We start from the raw sequence: 24,104 nt of genomic DNA on the forward strand, positions 1-24,104 counted from the left end.
TTTATTTAGGAAAGAGATCAGCTATGGTGTCATTTAATGTCAGCTGAATATAGTTAATTATGGCTCAGCAGAGGGTTGAGCCAGGGCAGGCAGACAGGCTGGAAAAGGCTCAAGCCTGGCTTCTACCCCAGTGTTGGTCTAGTTGTTTTGCATGCATCATATAGCCTTTTTTCTGGAAAAGACCTAGTGATTTTCAGCAAAAGGAATCTAAAAGGAATTTATAATTACCTCTTAATTTCAGTTGTTAAACATCTAGAAGATTAACAGTACAGTACAATATAGGCAGTAAGATTAACATAGAACATTAAAAAGCTATCAACCATGAGTATTTTAACATTTGAATGCTGAAGAAATTTGTGAAACATCTCTAAGTGTATGTCTGGATCTGAAAGAAAACATTTGTCATCATACATTACATAAATTTTTGTTTAAAATTATTATTTGACTGGTTTACTCATGTTGGTCTGATTTCTATCTCTTGGCTGGAACACAAGAAAAAGGCAGCAGAAACAATCCCAATTTTATATTTGAAAGCAACAATGAACTGTCTTAGTCATATGAACTTTAGTTGAGGTGTCTCACATAAGGTTATGGAGATTATTGAACGCTTTAATTGATTAACAAGGCTGGTAAAGTTACCAGGTGGCCACTTCCCCATTTATTAGTTAAAGTCTTGTCTATTGTCTTTTTACCCTAGTTTATTTAATTAATTTTAGCAACATTTTGAGCAGCTAGCAAACTAGGTGGAGGCATTTTTTTTTTAAATCTATAACCCAAATAAACCTTGATTAAATGGTTTGAGAAGGGAAAAAAGGCTGGTGTGAACCCTTTTGTAAATAAATTAAGAGATCCCTTGAAACAAAATTTGGTCCTTTTTCCCATAGCATCCTATTGTCTCATTCTCCGAGCACCACTTGTCTGTGTTTGAGCTCAGAGCAGCGCTTGCACTCGGGGGCAGGGGCTGGGACTGCTCAGGAGACCCGAGGAGCTCACAGGGCGGAGCGGAACACAGAGGGTGGGCGGAGTGCCCATGTAGAGTAGGCAGGGCACGCAGGGCGGGCGGGGTGCAGAGCTGGGGCGTGGCTTGAAGGCCCAGAGCAGTGTGCGGGTATTTCCCCCAACACTGTCTGGGTGCACCTCCCCCATCCCGGTGGGAAAGGCAGGTCACCAGGGAGGAAAGAAGGACTCTGAGAAAACTTTGAAAGGCTGTAAAGAAAGATGCTATGTTATCTCCTAAGTGTGGGGAGGTGGAAGGATCCTGGGGGAGCAGAAGGAGAGGACACATTCTTAAAACAAAGGCCCAAAGATAGACAGTTTTGAAGAGTTTTTATAAACTTGTCATCAGTGTGATAAACTATAAATAGGTATGGTTTTTTGGGGGGACAGGAAGTGGTCCCCAAGATAAAATCCAGTGTAGGGCCTGGCCCATGGAGTCACAGTCAGGTGAGGCAACGGACTGTGGCCTAACCAGGTCAGATCATCACCTTAACCTTTTAGACTGAATGGTAATCAGTTATGGGTTTCAAAGCTCGTGATTTTTGGCCATCACCAAAGACAAGTAGAGTTCCTGTGGATTACAGTAAGGACCCTGCCGTGAGAGCTTAAAGGCTCTAAAGGACGTGAGAGCTTAAAGGCTCTGCCTCGGGGCTATCTAAGGACATGAGAGTACCACTCGAGTCCAGGGAATGCAAAGAAAACCCACGTAGGGGCTGGCCCAGTGCCAAGTAATCTCCGGAGTTTGCTCACCTGTGGTAAATGAATTAGATCAGTGTTGTTTGCAAACCAGCATCGACAAGTTTAGCAGCTCCCACGTGTTGAGAAGTGAGGAATTAATCCAGTATGCAGTCTGGTCCATGAATGGCAGGGGACTCACCAGCAGTCTCTCATCTGCCTTTCCTGGTCAGGGAACCATCTGATAGAACTTTCCGTGCGGCTAAAAAGATAAGAAGTATAAAATAAAAGTGGCTAAATGATAAGAAGTATGAAATAAAAGCAGCCTTTATTTTAAGAATGTGGAGAGAGACTCCATGACCTCTGTGGTCTGGCATTCTCTCCGCCAGACATGTGGTGTGGGGTCATACATGTAGCTTAGGCTTGGGGTGGTGCCTAAGGGGCATTAGTGATGCACAGGTAGCCCATTGGTATTCATTTCACGCCACAGGTAAATTGCCTAGGGGCGGGAAAGGTGACCTCAAGATAGAGCCTCTTGGTTCCACCTCCCAGCCTCCCACTGGCTACAGTGTCCCATCTGGGGCAAAAACCTTTCAGTACTCTGAATGACGAATTCACACTCAAGGATTCCTCTATACCATACCCTTCTTTAAAAAAAAAAATCTTTTACATGTGTGTAGTACTTAACATTCATATTCCTTTAGGAAGTAGGTATACATACACAACATCTGTTAAGGCTTGTGTCTAGTTGTCCCTCAAAGCTTCTTGTGCTCAGAGCTGGGGCTTTTTGGAAGCAACTGGAGATTATCTAGGGTGTGTAGTACAGAATTAGCCCACTACATTAGAATTCTAGGTGTGGCTGAATGGATTTTCTAAAATTTGATTCCCAACTTTTAGGCCTAAAAGGCTTGTAGCTGAGTTGGACAAAATCAAGTGGCAGGGTTGCTTGCTGCTTTCTGTCTGTGGACTCTCTTCTGCCAAGACCCTGTGCCATGTCCATTTGCTATGCAGTCAGTTGACTACAGTCTAAAACTTCTACAGACAATGAACCAAAATAAAGTTTTCCTCCTCCATCTGTGGGTGTCAGGTATTTTGTTTCAGCAATGATAAAATTAACTAAACATGTCAATTCCTTTTCTATTCCCTTTCCTTTCCTTCCCTCCACTGTCTGCCCATCTCAATGCCATTTTAAAAAAATTCTTAGGTTTTTTATTTTTCTGTTTTGCTTGAGGTAGGGCCTCACTATGTAGTGGAGGCTGGCCTTGAACTCCTTTATGTAGCCCAGTCTTCCCTCAAACTCACAATTCTCCTGCCTCAACCTACTGAGGGCAGGGATTCCAGATGTGTGCTTCCATACCTGGGTGAGTGCAGTAAATAATGATTACATTCAATGGGAGTTTGGTACATGATATAACATATCTTAATATTTTTATTTCCTCTTCCCCTGCTTTCTCTCTCTTCCCTTCATCTTTTGGTCCCCTAAAAGACTTTTTAAATAACTCAAATATTATTTTTTTATTTTATAAAAAAACAAAATTTCATAACAAAGTAATAATAGAAAATAACAGTAGTTAATGTGTTATGTATTATTAACTTCAGAGTAGTTGCTTAAAGTACAAGACACAGACCAAAAGATTTTTTACAAAGAAGAAGCAAAGAGATAATAAAACAAACTTTCTTTTCAATGAATTAAGTTAAACTAATAGCATGAATAAAACAAATTAATATGTATATGAAAATAATTCTTAAATAGTGAAGTATGTGATTTGGGGAAATATTAAAACTTCTCCCTACTTCCAATTTATGTATTTTGTATTTCGTGCTGATTCTTCCTCTATTTGTCTCATATAAGAAAAACCATGTGATATTTAACCTAGTATGCCTCAAACATGACTTAATACTTACCTACTGCCTCTTGTCCTTGGTCTGCAAAGTCCCATTCTTCTGAGGCCCTTCCCGTTCCTGAATAGTAAAATGCCACTTTCTTCTCTCTTTTCAGAGCACCTTACAGATTCTTCTCCTACAATACATGTAGTGCTTACTCTGTAATATGCACTTTTACAGTTTCCTTAGAAAAGTTAACTTCAAATTAACTCCGTGAGGAATTTTGTTTTTCTATCTCCATGTTGAATAACTTTTCCAAAGTCACACACCTACTAAATTGAATAATATTTGAACCTGATAATCTGGTTTTGAGTTCCTGTTTGTGACCACTGTACTAATTGTTCCATTCAGTTGAAAGAGAGTGAAAGAACTATTGAGATAAATAACAAAATCCTTAAGGACTATTCTTTTCATGCACATTGCATACAGTGCACTTTGAATGCTCTCCACACTAGAGATAATCAATAAGTATAAATTAAAGGAATGAGTGTAGATCCTTATGAAGAGGATACATTTTGTCAAAGGGAAGGGCATGAAATGCTGAAAAATATGGTTTTTTTAAGTAGGAAACTTAAAGTTCAAAAAGTCAGTATATCTGATCCCCACCCTACTTCAAAAATGTGTTTCTCCTTTAAAGTTTTCCAAAATGCACTTCTCTTAAAATCAGGTTTTTATTATCTTACATGCTAATTTCTTCTTTGGAAGCACTTACATTTTCAAACCATCCCTTAACTATTACCCTTCTATACTGATATTTTTTTCCAAGCCTTTAGATAAGGAACTCTGAGCACCCCAATCCCTGCGGTGTGACCCGGCAGGGGGTATTTTTCAGGTAAGATGCTCTGAAGGTAGCATGTAATTTTTATCTTTAAGACTTGCTACAACTTTATCCTTTTCTTCTACATTTTTTCCTGTTGAACGAGGAGTCACTGTTGAATGCTTTTTTATCTCTCCCTTACTGTGTTTGGTTTTTATTCTCTTTTGAAGAACTATCCATTTCTATTTTCTCTCTGTTTCTTCATTAGTGATCCTGTTTATGCAAAGACTATGTTCTGGTATCAAACATTCTTTTTCATACGATTCTTTTTATTTTCCAATATTTGAAAAGATAAAATGCAGACTTTAAGAGGATTACTAAAAGCCAGGTATGGTGGCGCACTTCTGTAATCCCAGCACTTGGGAGGCTGAGGCAGGAGAATGGTTTGCAAATTTGAGACCAGCCTGGGCTACAAAGTGAGCTCAAGGCCAGCCTGAACTGCGTAGTGAGATCCTGTCTCAAATAGACAAAAAGAAAAAAAAAAGTATTATTAATCACATAGAGCTGTATTAAAGATATGCAATTGATTCTGTATCCTATCTTTGAATATGAGAGTTGTATTTGCCATGGTGAGACTTGCTACTTCCTGTGAATAATCATCCTCAAACTCCAATGGCTTAACAAAGTCACAGGCCAAAGTTGGTCTGACAGCTCTACTTAGCAGCTCTCTCTCAATGTTGACTCAGAGAAGTTCTGCTCTTCCAGAATCTTTTGTTTACAGTTGTGCCAGTAGAAAAGTCCAATTCTGCAAATGATACAAATATTCTACACTCTGTTTCCCGGCCATATGGCTTCAAGCTAAATGACCTAACTGTAACAGATGCTTTGAACTATAGCATTCCTATATGCCCAAGAAGTAAAAACAAGACAGGTGAGTGTCTAGACACTCTCTGCTATGTCCTCTGTTTTAAAGTCCATTTGTTATTTCTCTTTTTGAATTTAGTATTAGTACATCTCTGCAGTAATGATTATGTTCACTGGAGGGACTTCATTCACTGACCCATGGCAGCACACCACTAGAACCTGTTCTGGTTGGAAACTGGTGTCATTGGTGCTGTGCTAGCCGTTAATGTATTTTAAATATCACCCTGATGTCAGAAAATACTGCTTATTCGCATGTAGACTGTGTTGTAAATTGATACAGGAGGGTTTGGGGCCAATTTTTCTCCAATAGATAAAATATACATGAAGCCTCCAGGATGAAGTAAGTGTTCCATTCTCTTTCTCTGAAGCTGTATGAAATGTACAGTGGCAGGTCTTGATTTAAACACAGTGCAGAGCTTCACTGCCTACACACTTCTACATCTCTCTGTTACCTCCTGGATTCTTTCCTTTTCTTGCTCATAGTTTCTTCCAAAGTATTTTCCAATAGGATTTTTTAACGTCAGCTTTCCAAGGCTTTGTGTGCCTCATAATCTTATTTTAGCCTTATATTTAATTTGATATAAAATTCTCATTTTAATGTTCTGTCAATATTTTCTCTGTGCTGGTGCAGTCTAGATGCTATTATTCTGAGGTCTGTCACTATGTCTTAAATTTTCTGTTTTTTAGGAATACTTTTACTTGCTGATCCTTCCAAAGAAGTTGATTGCCCTAATTTCTCAGCTTACTACTTTGTTCTTTAGATAAATTCACCATGAAAAACAGTATTAACGTTTATGTAACACTATGCATACTGTTATGGTTTTGATTTAAAATGAGCCCCAAAACTCTCTTCAGAGGTGGAACTTTGGAAGGTGACTGAAAATCATGGAGGTACTATATTCACTCCACTGATGAGTTCACAGCTGAATGTGTTGAGGAGGGAGGGCTGGTCAGAACAGACAGGTCACTGCGGTGTGAGCTGGCAGGGGGTATTTTTGTCCTCAGCAACTCCCTTCTCTCTGTGCTTCCCGGCTCCCAAGGCTAAGCAGCTTTCTTCCACCAGGCCCTTCTGCCATAGTGTCTCTGCCTTGTAGCCAGCTGACCATGCCCTGAAACCCAAGCTAAATAAATATCTCCTCCTCTAAGGGAAGATGCCTGAGGGTGATGCCTGACACTTTCAGGAGGTGAGGAATTTTTGGCCCAGAAACAGGAAAGTGACTCATGTTATCTCTCCTAGATTATTTGTACTTTATATCGTCAATGATGCTTCATAAGTGATTTTTGTAATATTTTTCAGTTTCCTCCCTCAGGCCTTTAAGGACTTTCTTATGTATTTTAAAAGTCATTATGCTTATTGGATGTCTAGTGCATTTATTTAGCTTCCTCTTTGAAGGATTTCTCCATTTGTTTTCTTTCTTTTCATTCATCACATTTTTGCCATTTTCCTCTGATCATACAATTCATTTAGGATCTGGACTAATTTTCAAAGAGTAGCTAGAACAGCAAACAACTTATCCAAGCAGACTACTGAACATGTTAAAACAGTTAAGACAGATGACCACTGAGGGTATCCAACACAGATTCAATTGCTGAATAAATGTCTAACTAGCTATATATTATTTAGTGTCCTAGTTAGGATAGTATTGTGATGCTCTAAAATCTTTTAGTGACCCTAAATGTGTTGACTGATTTCACCTGAAGTATATGGCAACACAATTTCTAAATTTTCTCTCTGTAAGTATGAAAATACAATCCAACATTTTTTAAAGATTAAAAATAACATTTCTAAGATCATAAAAGATTAAATATAGTGAGAGAAAATACTTTCAAGGCCTGTAGTTGTGACTATATCCTGTTGAGTCAACCAGTACAGGTGTTCTTTTCCTTCCCTGACAAAACACAAAACCAAATGATAAGAATGGATTATTTTACATAGAAAACTTATTTATATCAAAGTTTATCACAAACAGTGGTGTAATTTACTGGATACTGTGATATTTGTTGATATCTTTTTAGACATTTTGGTCTAACACTTAACAGCAAGGATGTTTTTAGGGACTTGCTGTTATTTAGCCCATATTGCCACTACAGAGTTTGTGGTCTTCTGATCAATTAGTCTTTACAATATGTGTTTAAATAGTATATGCACAGGTTGTTTATCTGAGAAAAATTGATTCTAGTTTAAAAACTGAATTTAGAAGAAGTTCATTTTCCTTAAAATCACCAAGTATGAGTAAAACAAGTCTTTTGTGTTTGTTTGTTTGTTTGAGGATCTTGCCATATATTTCAGGCTGGCTTTAAACTTACTATGGGGCCAGGGATGTAGCTCACCGGCACAGTGCCTACCTGGTAAGTGTAAGTTCATGAGTTCAATCTCCGGTATCGAAAGAAAAAAAAATAAACCCATTATGTATGACATGCATTGGACACACGTGTAAATACTGCATTGTTTCTCTAATGTAGGGAACCAAAAGTATAAATAAGGACCAAAATATATAATAGTTATTGGGAAATAGGAAGAAAATGTTCAAATGGGAAGGGGAACAACAGAGGAGAGAGGGGGGAAAGAAAGGAGGGCAAAGTAAAGAAAAATGAGAAGAGGAAAAAAATGGAAACAAAGGTTTTATAAATGGAGAGTGGAGGAGGGGTTGAAGGGTCGGTGAGGAAATGAATGTGATCACATCTAACACGTACCAAAAACAGCTCAGAGGGAAAAACACCCTGTGTAGGTCTAAGTTGGCCTAGAATTCACAGGCATCCGCCTGCTTCAGGCTCCCAAGTGCTGGGACAGAAGCATGTGATACCACTCTTGGCAGAACAAACCTTTTCTTAAATGACTCCTTATACTTACTTGGGAAGGAAAGGGAAAATATTTAGCCACAAAAGCAGTAAATAATAATAATAATAATAATAATAATAATAATAATAGTAAAGCTCTCATCATTTCAGACTAGTGTTATACATTTTACTTGACAAAAGAAAAGGATCTGGAAGATACTGTTTGACAGGTAGACGGCTACCCAGGAATTCAACTAGTCAGGGAAGAACAGTTATTCCCTCAGCAGATTCCAACAGGTGGAGTGACAGTTCTGTATACTTACACTTTGAGGGCTTCTCTGAGTCACCGGATCTTTCCTCTTAGAACACTTCTTTCCATGGCTGTTACTTTGAGTAGCTGAGTATTTTCAGCTTGAGCTCATGCACCAGTAATCTTCTGAAGCCCATAAAATTGTACTAATACTCAGATGCTTACATTTCAAGTTCAGCTTTTGCATCTGAGTTAATTGACTGCAACATAACGAATTTACATCATTTTGCTGTTATAGTTTGTAACTAGATGGCCCCTAAGAGCCTCAGACATTCATAGACAGGGCTTCTGGAAAGTGACTGGATTCTGAGGGTTCATAGCTGACTTGCTGTTAAGAGGTGGGGTCTGATGGGAAAAGGTGGTCACTGGGGGCATGGCCTGGAAGGGTTTATCTCCCTCCCAAGCTTCTCTCTGGTTTCTCTCTGCTTGTCTGCCATGTCTTCTGCTATGCCCCTGTGCCACGCCCTCTTCTTCTGGAACCAGTCAACTATGAAAGGGAAAGGAGCTCTATCTCCCCCACCCCTAGGAGCTTCTTCTGGAACCAGTCAACTATGAAAGGGAAAGAGACTAAGGAACTATAAGACTACGGAACTAAAATCTCTGTCTTTAAGCTGTGGGGATTGGGTATTTTTGTCCCAGCAACAAGTAAAGTAACTAAGACACCTGCTTTTAAGTCAATTTCTACAGATTCAATTACAGTAAAACCTTGGTTTGTGAGCATTTTTTTCAGAAACATTATTGCAATCCAAAGCACTTGTACATAAAAGCATATTTCTCCACAATGATGGAAACTCAGATGATATATTCCACAACTCAAAAATATTCATATAAAAATGATTACATACTGTAATATAATACAAAAAAAGGAAATCCAAAATATGGACAAAAATAAATTAACCTGCACTTACTTCTGAAAACCTTCAAAGCTAAAGTGAAGCCAACAAGAGAGAAGTATTATGGAGGATGATTTTCTCTATCACTAATGGGATCACTGCCATCTATTGGTTCAATAGACTCTTTCTCTTTTCTTGAAATTTAGCAAGGAACCTATCCAATTATACTTGCTTTTGCCTTGTTTTGAGGATTCTATGGAAATGTGGCATTTCCCAGAATCTTGCAGAGACAGAGACAGAGAGAGAGAGAGAGAGAGAGAGAGAGAGAGAGAGAGACAGAGAGAGAGAGAGTAAGAGTGAGAGCGAGAGAGCAAGAGTTGTGGCCATGTGATGTTCAGCATTATGGACTACTAGTATTGCAAGACACTGTTTACTTATCAAGTTAAAATTCATTATAAATGACTGCTAACTTTGAGAAACACTCCACAAAATGTGAAACTAGCAGGGGTAGGGTATTATAATGGAGGTGATGGTGGTGATCATACATTTACACATGTACAAATCTGTCAATATGAAACCCATTAATCTTATGAACAGGATGCACTAATAAAAAAGTTAACCCTAACCCTAACCCTAAGAACCGTGGGAGCAATGAAACCCAAAATGTGTAATAGTCATGGTACAAAAGAGAGGAAAAGAAAGTGCTCTAAACTATATAACTGCATGTATATTTAAGTGTATAAGATAGGAAATGATATCACAGAGTTTTATTGGATCATTGAACAGAACTGTTTGCAGTATCATTGCTGGAATGTCCACTTTACAAGCTTTAATTTTGTGACTTGAACAATTATTTTTAAGATGACAATATGTAATCCATTAACTAGTGATTTCCTCCTGTTTATTTTTTTTTCTGTAAATCTGTATAACTTGTACCTTTTCTCTGCTTTTTTTTCTATTCTCCTTAAATAAAAATTAAAAAAAACAAAAACAAAAACAAAAGTTAAAAAATAAAAGATTACAAAAGCAATGCATGCTAGTAAGGGAAGGGGAGGGAGGGACTCTTCTGCAGTGTTGATGGGAATGTAAACTACTATCGTATCTATGGAAATCAGTATGGAGATTCTTAAAAACATTCAAAAAAGATATTCTATTTGATCTGCTATACCACCATTTGGAATACTCCCTCCAAATTAAAGACAGAACACTAAAATCATACATGCATACATGTTTATGGTGGTACAGTTCACAATAGCTAAGATGTGAGAACAGCTTAGATGCCTACTGATAAAACTGTGGGGGACCAGCGGCGGCTGAAAAGATAAGAAGTATGAAATATAAATGACCTTTATTTTGAGAATGCGGGGAGAGACACCCCCATCCCCTGGGGCGCGGCATCTCCCCCCAGGGTCTGAGGTCTCTCCATGGAACACATGGGGTGGAGGCATATAAGTAGCCTCGGTTTGGGGTGGAACCTAAGGGGGCATTAGGGATGCACAGGTAGCCCATTGGTCTTTGTTTGGAACCATAGGTAAATTCCTAGGGGTGGGGGAGATAGAGCTCCTTGGTTCTGCCCCTAAGGCTTCACCAGCTACAGTGTCCTGTCTGGGCCAAAATTCTTTCCACCTACCAAGAGATAAATGGGTAAGGAAAATATGACACACACATATGCTATAAAGAACAAAATCATGCCATTGGCAGGAAAATGAATGGCAGTGGAGATCATCATAGTAAGTGAAATAGGCCTTAGGAAGTTAAAAATTTCTTGTTTTTTACTTATTTAAGAAAGACAATGATAAATAACTTGAAAAACCATTGGACAGGAAATTAAAAGGTAGAGATGAAGATGGGTGTGTTAGTTACTTTTCTCATTGCTGAGACAAAATATCCAACACCCCAAGTAAAAGGCGGGTTTATTTTGACTCAGTTTGTAGAGATGTCATTCCACAGTCAGCTGGCTCCAAGGCAGGGTAGCATAGCACAGGGAAAAGTCTATAGCCTGGCAGAGCAGACAAGAGGCAGGAAGCAGCAAGCAACAGCAGTCACAGCAGAAGTTGAAAGACTGCCTTTTCCCCTTCATCCATTCAGGGTACAAGTCTTTTGGGTGGTGCTACCTATACCTACGGTAGGCTTCTGTTTCCAGTAAATCCATTCAGCCACACCCAGAACTATGCTAATTTCAGTCAATGGATTAATTTAGTATCACATACCTTTAATCTTAGTATCACACACTCTAGATTCTGACACTTCTGAAAAGGCCCACCTATGAATACAAAGTTTTGGGGGACATTTAGACATAAGCCATAATAGATGTGTTATATATATGTACCAGCTTCCTGCAAATAATGTAATTCCTTCTCAGCCCTGTGAAAGGTTTGGCCCAGACAGGACACTGTAGCCAGGAAAGCCACAACTGGAAGCAGGAAGCCCCATCTTGCCCTGCCCCTAGGAAGTTACCTGTGACACCATCTTCCCACCCCTGGGAATTTACATATGGCGCCAAACCTAGGACCAATGGGCTACCTGTGTATCCCTAATGCCCGCCTTAGGTTCCACCCCAAACCGAGGTTATTTACAGGCCCCCACGCCGCGTGTCCGCCGGAGAGATCGCCGGACGCCAGCGGTGGGGGTTGCCGGTCATCTCTCTCCGTGTTCTCAGAATAAAGGCCGCTTTTTATTTTATATTTTTCATCTTTTGTTAATATTTTTCATCTTTTGGAAATAACTCTATCATTTGGTGCCGTGACTCGGATCGGCAGGCAACTAACTCTTGGGCCACATACCCAGAGTTTCCTCGCCGATAATCAGATAACATCCTGGATTAATCCTGAGCTTTTTCCTCTCCCGAGACGTTCCTGTCGCCAGCCGCCTGCACTCCGCATCGGCCAGACTGATTTCAGGTGAGCACTCCCCGGGGAACTTTTCGCACTGGGCAGCCCCAGTGGAATGTTCTCCCCATCTGCGTGGGTCTGTGCATTTTCACGTCCTTAGGACCGCCCACGGCAGGGTTCTTTCTGGGCAAACCTGCGCCCACAAAATCTCTCACGTTCTTTGGGTTCGGATAGCCCAAAGCAGAGATTTTTGGGACCGCCCACACTGAAAGAATGCCTCACTTCCCTTAAAGCCTTGCGCTTTCACGGGCAAAACTGTTACTGACCCCACGTAGACTCCATTCGTAAATCTCTCAGTGACGACTGGAGTTTACGGTTTGGAACCCCGTAGCCGCCGCGTGGTACCACAAATAAGTGACGACTTTTTTCTGGACCTCCGGTTTTTTTTCTTGCCTGAATCAGTCATGGGGAACGTATTTTCTAACTCCCAAAAGACGCCTTTAAAATGCCTAATTTCCAATTTACGTACTCTAAAACTTAAAGGTACCATAAAAACTAAACAACTAACTTTTTACTGCCAGGAGGTCTGGCCAACCTACCCGCTTATCGGCAAGCCTTGGCCTCGCCAAGGAACATTTGACCCCTGCATTCTCAGGAACTTGTATGATTTTTGTCAAGCTGGCAACAAGTTATTGGAACTCCCTTATGTCCAAGCCTTTCTTATTCTGAGAACACGCCCATCTCTCATTAAGTCTTGTGCTCCTGCTGAGATACTTTTAGCTAACTCTACCGCGCCGCAAACTTTTCCGTCCTGCCCTCCAGTGTTTTTCCGGCCGCCGCCTGCCTACCACCAAACTCGTTCCCTGCTGTTACCTCCCGCCGGACCGCTATCTCCTCCCCCTGTGCCTGATTCTCTCAGCAGCTGTAATCCCTCTCCATTGCAGATACCTCCCACTGTACGATCGTCTCCCTCTCCGCCTTCCAGGACCCATAATTCTCCCAGCAGCTCTAATCCCTCTGTGTCGCAGTTATCTCCCGATGTTCCATCCTCTCCCCCGCCTTCTCCTGGGACCCATAACTCTCCCAGCGGCTCTGATCCCTCTGTTAGTGCTTCCTCACAGTCTCCGACTTCTCCTGAGAATTCTGTATCCCCTACAGCATTCTCACCACCCGCCCACCATATTAGGTCTCGGTCGCTGTGTCCTTCCAGCAGGTCGCGTGATTGTTCCAGCTTGCGCGGGGAACAGTCGCCATGTTACAACCCTCTGCCACGTGGCATGGCGCCGCCATGTTCCGGAGGGCCACATGGCGACAGGGCGCCGCCATGTTTTGGGTCACGTGACAGGGCGCCGCCATGTTTCCAGGACCCTCACTGTCAGCGGGTGTCTCCTTGTAGCTCCTCTTGTAAACTGCAACAGCCGCCCTGTTGCAGTGCACATGACGCTTCATTGTGCTGCCGACAGCAGTCCCCTGGCTGCAAGGCACACAGTGAGACGCCATCTGCTCGTGTTTCCCAGGGTGACCGGCAGCAGCTCTGTAGCCGCTCTACAGATGATTGCTCACATGCGCCTACCGGAAGGATAGCTGCTCAATGGCCCTCTATTCTGGAATCTTCCCCTCAGGCTCTGCTTCCACTTCGGGAGCAAGCGGGCCCCAAGGAACTTGTTAACATCCATGTGCCTTTTTCCCTTTCTGATCTATCTCAGATTACCCTTAAATTAGGTAGCCTCTCTGTTGACCCACAGAATTATATCAGGCAATTTAAATTTATTACTAATTGTTATGATTTACATTTTAAGGACGTTTATAAAGACTCTGGGCCTATAGCTGTGCCAGAGCAGGAAAAGCATACTAACTATAACAAATTTTTAAAACAGGTCCAGGAAGCTAATCAAAACCCAGCTGTGTTCCTAAATTGGCTTTCTAATCCTCGAGCCCTGCAAGCAGTTCCAGCTTCGCGCACTGTGTCAGGCCGCCTCCCAGCCCCTCCCCCATGCGCTGTCCCAGCCCCTCCCTCCCCCATGCGCCGTCCTCGTCACCGCCGCCATCTTACCCATTTCCGGGGGCAGTCCGAGCCCGCCCCTGCGCGCTACATCTCAGCGCTTGCCCCACCCACTGGGCGTGCTCTGCCGGAGCACCGCAAAACAGCAGCTCAAGCAGCAGCTCAGCGGCTCTGCTCAGCCATGCTTTTTTTACAATTTGGCTCCGCTCAAAAGATGCTTTTTTATTACAATTCTCAAACCATTTAATCAAGGTTATTGGCCACCTGATAATTTTACCAGCCTTGTTTATCAATCAAAGCCTTCACCAATCTCCTGTTTAACAACTAAGGTTATAAATTCCTTTTTGCTGGGAACCACTAGCTCTATTTCAAGACAAGGGTTTTCTTCAAAGTTTTATTTTATTTGTCTTGGTTCATACTACTGCAAATAACAACTTTAAAAGTAAATGTGTTCAGAATTTAACAGTATTAGATCAGTTTTGATAGATTTATTCATAAGATTGCTAAACCTTTACTGCAAAACGTTTCCATTAAAGCCTGCTCTCTAATCCAAAATGCCAATATTAAATTCCTGCATACTTACTTAATTCTACTATAGTCCAAATCCCAAACAAAAAGGCAAAACTTGACCTTCAAACCTTATAGAGATCTTAATATTTTTTTTTATATTTTTAACACTTGTGACACTTGGAGTTCTGAGACAGGTAAACCTACACAAGGTGGAGCTGCCTGCCCCCTCCATGGACCATGCTCAAATGCAGCAGAAGATACTGTGCAAGAAAATGCCCCATCCTGGCATTCTTTGAGACCTTACTCCAGGGCTACTGGACTGTCCTAGCCACCAGAGAGTGGGTAAGCCATCCTAAGTTCTAGCCCTCATAGGAAATGTCGACACTGCCAGATTCGTCACCGACAGAAAACCCGCTGCTGAAGACTGAGAAGACTCAGGGCCAGCAGCCCCCTTTGTGGGTGTCCGTCTCGGATTCCAAGTCGCACTAAAGTCTCAGGTAAGACATTCTCTATATTTGTGGACATAGAGGCCATATATACAGAGTTCTTCCTGAGTATTCAGGCTACTATATTAAGTCCTCAATCTCTATCATGGGGTATTGATGGTCAACCTATGCCATTTATAAATAAAAACAGGGCCTATTTTATGTAGGTCCCAGTCCTAAATCTTAAAATGCCTTTTATACAGGCTGACTTAGACACACTGAGGCCTCAACAGCTTCCACCTGTTGTTGCTGGTGGACCCTTCCTCAGTGATATAGACCACCCCCTTCCTTTCTTGTTCACCAATTTGTCAGACAACCCTGGTCAAGACTCTCAGATACATTTTTGTCTTCTCACTTGGTTTATACTTTTTCAGGATACATAAAAGCCTTTCTCATACTTGCTAAAGTTCTGTTACAGCAAATCATTCCAAGGACTACAACCAGGTTACAGCGACCCATGCCTAAATCAAAGTTGCTGGACTCCCAGCCCTAAATCTCATCATTCTGAGTGGTCATCTCATCTTCTGTCGCCTACTCGTCTTCGTCTCACAAAGGCCTCGCAGCCACAGTTAACAGGCTAAGTCATGTTTTGTTATCCACTTTGGTTCCTAATTTCTTACATTCTATTAATGATCATTTTTACAGCAGGACTCTTTAGCAGTATTGCCTACAGACTCCAACGTCATGCATACCAGAGACAAGCCTTACCAACATACCGTCTTAACATTTGTGCTTTCAGATGGGGGAGTAATCACCTCTCATAACTCTACTCCTCCTAACCCCACGTTTAATTTTCAGAATTCTGCCTCACTGTGGAAATGTTTCTACCTCAACATGATCCTGATAGAATGATATGTCTAAATCAAAGGCACCTTTCCTTCTACCTCACCTGGGTCCTTAAATATGACAGTGCCATGTCTCCTCATAACATCTTGTCTCTTTGTTTTTCCAGTCTGACATACGTGCATTCACCAGTGAAGTTGTCCTGGCTAAAACACCTGGCAGCAGCGTCTACCTGGGCATCAACCTTCATCCCGTCGACTCCCCTAGGCTCCAGTACAGCGCCCTTTGCCAGCAGGAAGTAGTTAAAGAGAGAAATCTTCGCCCCTTTTCATAATAATAACCATAAGACGGGATATGAAAGGTTTGGCCCAGACAGGACACTGTAGCCAGGAAAGCCACAACTGGAAGCAGGAAGCCCCATCTTGCCCTGCCCCTAGGAAGTTACCTGTGACGCCATCTTCCCACCCCTGGGAATTTACATATGGCGCCAAACCTAGGACCAATGGGCTACCTGTGTATCCCTAATGCCCGCCTTAGGTTCCACCCCAAACCGAGGTTATTTACAGGCCCCCACGCCGCGTGTCCGCCGGAGAGATCGCCGGACGCCAGCGGTGGGGGTTGCCGGTCATCTCTCTCCGTGTTCTCAGAATAAAGGCCGCTTTTTATTTTATATTTCTCATCTTTTGTTAATATTTTTCATCTTTTGGAAATAACTCTATCACCCTGGACTCTGAAGTGTCAGGGAGTGAGGATGAGGTAGGACTTAAAATCAAACGGTTCTGGTTCCACTTAATTTTTCTATATACTTTTGTGTAGCTAAATAGAGTTTAAAGCTGAAGTCACCTTTAAAAATGGAGATTCCAATTGTACCTTCCTAATATGGAGGTTACAGACAGTTAAATTAAATAGAAATTGAGAGGGATCAGTCCCTTCTGGAATTCTGGAATCTGACCCAAACTAAATTTTTTTCTAATCTTAGTTTTTTTCTATGTTCCCTATTTTTGCAGTAACATCTTTTACAAATGTCTTTATTGATCTTATATAATTTTATTTTGAGACATGGTTTCATCGTGTAACTAGGGCTAGCTTCAAACTATGATCCCACTGCCTCAGTGTCACAAGGACTTGGATTACGGGTCTGAGCTACCACGGTTTATGAATGACATCTTTTAGATACCTGTCCAGAGCAAATGTTGTCTCCTCCTCTGAGCTAGATAATGATGGTTCTTTTAAAATAAGCAAGGAGAATAAAATTTCAGAATAACAGTAACAGCACTACTTACAACTCACTGATTAATAAGTATGTAAAAATGGAAACTAAAATTATCAACAACACAGTTATTGTCTCAAAGGAGCTAATTCAACAATCAAGACACTTTTTTGGAAGCAAATCCCTAGTTATGCTCCAAGAGCTTGACCACTTATCATGGGGTAAACTTTTCTTTTGTCTTTTTGAGACAGATAAAAAAAGCCTGCAGTTTAGGCTAGCCTTGAACTCACTTTGTAGATCAGGCTGGTCTTAAATTTGCAATGATCCTCTTGACTCAGCCTTCCTAGTGCTGGGATTACAGGTATGTGCCACCATGCCCAGCTGGGAGAACTTTTTGCTACTCCTCTTTCATCTAAAAAAACGGTGCCATGTAATAATAATATTAAAAATAAAAATAAACTGGGCAAGGTGGTACACACTTGTAATCCCAGAGGCTGAGACAGAAGGGTCACTACAAATTCAAGGCCAGTTTGGACTAAACTATATAGTAAGACCCTTTTCAAAAAAAACAGGAATAATTATAATAACTACCATTTGGGGGGCACTACTGCTTTGTGTCAGATAACACACATTTTACTTGCTCTCTCATAGGTGAGTCCATACAGGGCATAGTTTATCAATCAACTATCTAGGCCCAAAGGACCATTCTGGATTTGCACACGGAGCCTGACTCCTAACTTCTGAAAGGGAAAAAAATTTGCAGAGTTGAGTGGCCTACATACCTAATCATGAAGTGTTCTGTTATCCTCAAAGATGACAAAGGTACCCTTTAAAAATGCAGATCCAATTATACTATTCCCTTGAATCACTTAAGATATTTGTTGAAATGGTGCCTATGAAGAACCTCCAAATTTGATCTCAATGATTAGAACTGGGATCTGCCTTTTCAAAAGTTTCATTTTATAATTTGTACAGAAGAGTTTCAGAACTTCTGGTGAAGAGAATCAAATTCAGACTCATTTAGGCATTAACAATGTCTTGAGAGTGAGGTGTGATGGTACACACCTGCAATCCCAGCACTTGGGAGGCTGAAGCAAGATCATAACAAATTCCAGGCCAGCCTAGGCTACACAGTGAGATCACAGCCATCCTGGATTTCACAGGGAAATCCTGTCTCAAAAATCCAACCAATTACCTTAGCAAACACAGCACTTTGAGCAGTGCCTGCTGTGTAATAAACATTCAACAAACACTTGTGGTGCTGGTGGTGGGGCAGGGGTGGGGGGAGAAGAAACTAAAGAGTAAGTCAGGCTGCTGAAATTTTAGATAAAATTAAGGCTTGGAAAGAGGACAGGCTAGATCTTTTGCTGAAAGTCAGTCTGAATTTATGAATTTCTTTCTTTTTCTTTTTTCTTTTCTTTTTTTTTTGTCTTTTTGAGACAGGGTCTCAGTATGCAGTTCAGGCTGGCCTTGCTCAGCCCAGGCTGGTCTCGAACTCGCAACCATCCTCCTGCCTCAGCCTCCCGAGTGCTGGGATTACAGGCATGAGCCACCATGCCTGGCTCTGTATTCATTAATTTCAAGCTTCAACTGTTTTTTCTTTCTCCAAAAAATTAGTCCTTGAAAACCAACTGCAATCATTAACAAGGTGTGAATTTAAGTAGGTAGCCCTTAAATGCCTTTTGCTTGTTCTTTCTCTTCTTGTACCGGCATGGCACGTGGACAGGTTGTGCTGGTCAAATGAACTGATTTAGGCAGAGACTGACTGACTGACTTGGAGAAGCACACTTGCATTGAGCCCTTTAATCACAGTCAAAAGCTGTAGCTGCACATTTGTATTCCAGGTATTCTGAATTGCTTAAATAGCCCTGGAAATTGCTGCAAAATGTCTGGCTTGGTTTAAGACCTTAAGACCAATCTTAGTCAAGTGAGAAGTCTCCTGTTAGATTTTTCAAACACTTCCCATACCAAGCCCTCACCACTGGTCAAAAAAGGACAAAACAACACACAGTGATGTATAAATGCTGTCACATACTGCTCATTAGAACAGGAAATTAGAGTTGGGATAAACCTTAGAATATTATAAACTATACTTAAAGTTTTTATGGCATTTTGTATTCATATAATGTAATATGGCATTTATATTTATAAATATAATATGTTGACATATACAATTTTATAACAATTATAACTTTAGGTAAAATTTAAGCTACTGTGGAGCTCCAGCAGAGTGCTAGCCACAAGAGAAACCAAGTAAGAACTGAGCAAAGAGAAGAAAAAAAGTATAAACAGTGGGAAAGTAGGGTGAATGTTAGAAGGTCTGTATTCTGCCTGCAATCATGGTGCAACTGACTAGTATTTCACCATCTTTGTTCCTTGATTTTACCATTTATCTAATAAGGAGCTGGACTCTTAACTTTCCTTCACTTTGGCAGTCATATAGCTTCAATTTCTTCACACACATGTTGCATTTGCAAAAGAGGCACCTAATTTAGTTAAGCAGAGACTAGCAAGGAAGAATTCCTAGATATGAAGCAGGATGAACTAAAACCTGTGTAGTAAAATAATGCATTTCATGCAATAAGCGCTGAGACTATTCCAGAAGAAAGGAGCAATTAAATAATCCATGGAGTTATTCTACTATTACATGACTCCATAATACCATACATTATACTTAACATTTTCCACTTGGAGATGTGTCTTAGCTTTCTTTTTTTCCAACTTATGTAATCAATAATTTTATTAAATCAATGACAGTTTAAGAATTTATGTATATGCACTTTAAAGAGAATACATAATAAAAGGAAAGATTACTATAAAACACATATGCAAAGATTTACCAGGCAAATAAATATAAAGAAGTAGTTATAAAAATACCAGAAATGTGGGGTGATCATCATTAAACAGAAATATGTTGTCAAGTTATTTTGAGACAAAGGTCAATCATGTAAATATTTTCTTTAGGTAACCTTTTTTCAGTTAAATACATAAAACTAGAGACGCTACTGGGAATTTTAATGTGACGTTAATCTTCACATTAAAGAGAGCAAATACCTTCATATATAGAAAACTTCAGGATTTCTCCTTACAGACTTGTCTTTGTTAGGTAACATAAAGCATCCTTCCTTCATCTCCCTGTTGCCCTGTACTGCAGTGCCGGTGGTATGATATGACTAAGCCAGACCGTGCCCCGATCTCGTGCACGTGTACGCTAGTGGACAGTAAGGGTGGCAACTGGATCCAGAAGCATATTACTCAGTTTTTAAATTGAGCTACCCAAGGCTCAGTTGTGTGTAACTCAGTGGTGGGACATTTGCTTAGAATGTGTGAGGCTCCAGGTTTGATCTTTGGTGGGGGAGGGGAGTACTCCCAAGACATCAAAGGAGACAACTGACACCACGTGAGAAGTCTTATATCATGTACACGGTGATGAAACCACAGAAGCCACTGAGCTTCCCAAATGAAGGTTAGTACCTTTCAATTGACTCAAAACTATTTTTTACAGTGAGAAGAAGTTAAACACACATTTTAGTACAATAAAAGAGAAAAAAGTAGCTCCATTTAAATTATGGTTTGCTAGAAAATAGATGCCTAGAGGACTTCTATCTTAGAACATATAAAGAATTAAAATAAGCCTCCCAAAATTCAAAGACTCAATCCAAAAATGGGCATCTGAGATGAATACACACTTCTCAGATGAAGAAATACAAACAGCAAATAAATGCATGAAAAAAATGTTCAGCATCATTGGTTATTAGTGAAATGCAAATCACATTGAGATTCCATCTCACTCCAGCAAGAATAGCCCTGATCAAAAAAACCACGAACAACAAATGCTGGAGAGACTGTGGGGAAAAGGAACTCTTCTGCACTGTTGGTGGGTATAGACTGATGCAACCAGTGTGGAGGTCACTCTGGAGATTCCTCAAAAAGCTGGGATTGGAGGTTCCATTTGACCTAGATATTCCACTTCTAAACACATTCCAGAAGAACTGAAAACATCATATCACAGTGATATATGTGCACTCATGTTTATAGTAGCACAATTTGTAATAGCTGAATCTTGGAAACAACCCAAATGCCCATCAACTGAGGAATAGATAGATTGTATTTGTATACAATGGAATACTACTCAGTTATACAGACCACACTGAGGTTTTTAAAAATAAATGGATGTGACTTGAGACTATACTCATAAGTGTATAAATCAAACTCATACGTGTAGTCTCCCTAGTGTAAGAAACTGATAGAGTAAGATACAAAATCTTCAATAAATACTGTAAAAGGGTAACAAACTGTTCATAACTCAGAGAAAAGGAGAAAAGAGAAACAAAATAAGATATAAATTTTGTATATATACACTTAAGATTACTAAAATGATAGTACTAATTCTATTAGTTCTTGGAACAAAACATGTAACATCTGTAGGCTTAGATCAATTTTGTATGACTATATCTGGTAATTTGAATTAGACTTATGAAGATAACTATGCAAAACAACAAAAATTATGGTCCTACCATCTTGTTTTGAAAGCCCATGTTGTTTTTGTTTTGGGCTCTTATAGTTGTTTTTTTTTCCTCTAATACAGAAAGGATAGATGTACATAAATGCATTTAACATATGCCTGGAACTTCACCTAAAGAGTTTACAAGAATTGATTTTTGTATGTGTGATAGTATGAACAATTATACTGAAGAAAACCAGATACCATGATAGCCATTGATGATTTCCTATCATTTTGATTCAAAAGCCAATAATGATTTATTTTTGGTTTTGATTGGTTTTAGTCTGTTTTCAATTATTTGATTACAATATGTATGAAAGGATGGACAGCTATTTTGAAGAAAACAAGACACATTACAATAGCCATTAGTGATTTCCTAAAGTCTCATCTTGAAAGCCCTTAAGGTTTTCATTCTTTTGTTTTGATTGCTTTTATTCTGTTTGATTTATGTTAACTTATTGTGTGTGAAGGTATGAAGAACTATTTTGAAGAAAACAAGAGACATTATGGCAGCCATTGTTGATTTCCTGCTTTTTCTGAAATCCTGTGTTTTTGCATTTACTATTTTACTTTGTTGTTTTGTTCTCTTTAAAAGAAAAAAGAGTAGACACCAAATATTTATTCTAATGATCCTTATTTTACCAATAGAAATCACTCTATTTTTATTAATAAATTCTGAAGTAACTTTTAACTTTGTATTACTTATTTTCAGTTTTCCTGTGTTCACCTCTTTATTTAACTAGAAAACAACTCACTTTAAGGAAACTGAAAGTTACTGTAAGGAGATAAGTTTATTTGCTCAAATCTAAGGGCAGAACACAGTTGGTCCTTAGAAAGCACGACCCCTGAAAACTAGGGTGCTTTCTGACAACTGAAATGTGTGCTTTGCACCAAGTCCACTTTTCCGTTCTACTTCTTCATTCTTCTTCCTTGGAAGACCAGTCCTATCTGCTCCACAGTCTATTTCATGGGGAATGAGTGGCCATAACTTCAAATATTCATGAGTTATTGCCTCCATCATAGAAAGAGAATGATTCTCAGTCTGATTCATTTTTATTCTCGAGGAAGTAACTTGGGACCTATCCTTAGTGACATTCCTGTGACTAGATTATAACACAGCATCACATAAAAAAAGGCCAGTAGTGATGTTAGAGACCATTCAAAATGTTTACAAGACAGTTAAATTGTAAGAAATATTGCAAAATATATATCTATATCTATACAGACTTAACTTTCTATATATAGATGTGTCGATATATCTCTATTTTTTTTTAGTCTTTTTGAGACAGGGTCTCAATATGCAGTTTAGGCTAGCCTGGAGCTCACTTTGTGTCCCAGGTCAGTCTCAAAGTCACAACAATCCTCCGGCCCCAGACTCCCAAGTGCTGGGATTACAGGTGTGTGCCACCACACCTGGCACAATATGGTTTTTAAACAGAAGAATTATTAGTTATATAAAGTTAATTATATGAACTAAACATAAAACTTACCAGTTGAATAGTTAACAGAAATTAAGTAATCTCAAGGTTATTTACATTTATTGTTTGTTCTTGAGCTTAGATGTAATACATCTATTATGGCTTTCTCCGTAAGAAACATGCGTAAGTCTTTAGAGGACGGGGGCACACATATTATAGCTTATATCGCTGTATGTCCCCTACAGCCTCATGCAGTTATTGAGGCTGAGAATGTTATGCCTTGTGTCTACATGTCCCCCCAAAACCTCAGTCATAGGTGAGGGTTTTTTCAGAAGTGGATGATCTAGAGTGTGGGAGTTGGGATTAAAGATGTGATTACTAAATCAGTCCACAGATTGGCTTGGCACCTGCCTAAGCCTGGTAGCCTAGAGAGAAAAGGGGCAGAAAGAAGCTGTTAAGGTCATCTGCACTTCCTTCTTGCTGCCTTCTACCTCACCTGCTTGCCATGGACTGTTTCTCCTCTGTGATGCCATTGTGCCATGCCACCCTGCCACCTGCCCTAGAACCAGTCAACTATAGGCTGAAGCCTCTACAAACTGCGAGCCAAAATAAATTTTTCCTCCTTTAACTTTTGGTGTTGGATATTTTGTCTCAACAAGAAACCTGAGACAACATCATGTGGTGTGACATAATACCACAAAATGGAAATAGTGTTATTGTTCATTTCTTCCCAGTTACAATGTGGTGATGTGATGTCACACTGGTACTCTGAACTGGTCATGAGAGAAGTATTTATGCCATATAAATTGATAAACATTACAGACAAAAAACTAAACAAAAAAGGGCAAGGCTGGGGATGTAGCCCACTGTGAAGGCCTTGGATTCAATACCTTGGTAGCAAGGAAAACAAAACAAAAAAACAACAGAAGTAATTTATGTTTGGAGGGGCTTTGAGACATGTCAATGTTAGCATGAGTCATGTCTTTAAGGTTTGAGTTTTAACTGAAGAACACAATAGCTTCAGGACAGAGATCTATCTACAGATTTCTGCTAATTTTCATTCATTAGTTTAAGGGGAAAAAAAAGGAACAACTAAGCACTGTTAGCATTTCTTTCACCCAACATGTAGTTTTTGAGCTCAACTATTTCAGGACATGATCCTAGTACAGCTCATGGGCTCTCCTCTATTACAGGAGACTTGTTT

General features: G+C 40.0%; 1 protein-coding gene across 5 annotated transcripts in view; it reads right to left on the bottom strand.

Moving 5' to 3' along the window:
* The window catches only part of LOC100722230 (transmembrane protease serine 11E), a 92,428-nt gene that overhangs the window by 63,606 nt on the left and 4,718 nt on the right, over positions 1-24,104 (bottom strand). For 4 of the 5 annotated variants that reach the window (XM_063240550.1, XM_013145843.2, XM_063240551.1 and 1 more), the window contains exons 2-3: positions 3,577-3,691; positions 1,747-1,933 (exon numbers count right to left, since the gene is read on the bottom strand). The gene's annotated coding sequence lies outside the window, so the exon portion shown is untranslated. The remainder of the gene's footprint in view (positions 1-1,746; positions 1,934-3,576; positions 3,692-24,104) is intronic. The other variant, XM_063240548.1, reaches the window with a different exon arrangement.

The sequence above is a fragment of the Cavia porcellus genome, unplaced genomic scaffold (assembly GCF_034190915.1).
Source record: "Cavia porcellus strain 051 isolate PalLab524CR breed Dunkin Hartley unplaced genomic scaffold, mCavPor4.1 scaffold_30, whole genome shotgun sequence".
Taxonomy (NCBI): domain Eukaryota; kingdom Metazoa; phylum Chordata; class Mammalia; order Rodentia; family Caviidae; genus Cavia; species Cavia porcellus.